This window comes from Myotis lucifugus, unplaced genomic scaffold (assembly GCF_000147115.1).
Source record: "Myotis lucifugus unplaced genomic scaffold, Myoluc2.0 scaffold_246, whole genome shotgun sequence".
In the NCBI taxonomy this organism is placed as follows: Eukaryota; Metazoa; Chordata; class Mammalia; order Chiroptera; family Vespertilionidae; genus Myotis; species Myotis lucifugus.
Genome location: NW_005871294.1, coordinates 1,537,931 through 1,538,505, shown reverse-complemented (window position 1 = coordinate 1,538,505; position 575 = coordinate 1,537,931).

Sequence of the window (575 nt, the reverse complement as noted above, 5' to 3'; positions counted from 1 at the left end):
TTCCACATTTAGCCTCGATGGTAGCTGCCCTTGCTCCTTTTCCCCTAATCTTAAAGTGAGTTTGGGATTTGATATGGAAGCCAACGCACAGTTTTCTGAACACTGCCCCCATTCCGTGGTACCTGGGAACTGGCAGATGGGCACAGGCAGAAAGTGAGGGGCCTATGCTGATGGTTACTCTAGAGCAGTGGTTCTCAACCTTCCTAATGCCGCGACCCTTTAATACAGTTCATGATGTGGTGACCCCCCAACCATAAAATTATTTTCGTTGCTACTTCATAACTGTAATTTTGCTACTGTTATGAATCGTAATGTAAATATCTGATATGCAGGATGTATTTTCATTGTTACAAATTGAACATAAAGCATAGTGATTAATCACAAAAACAATATGTAATTATATATGTGTTTTCCGATGGTCTTAGGTGAAAGGGTCGTTCGACCCCAACGGGGTCGCGACCCACAGGTTGAGAACCGCTGCTCTAGAGTTAGAAATAGTTAGCACATCCAGCCCAGGGAAGGCAATGGCTCCCATAACCCCACTCCTTCCAGCTATGAGAGGAGAAAACAAAACA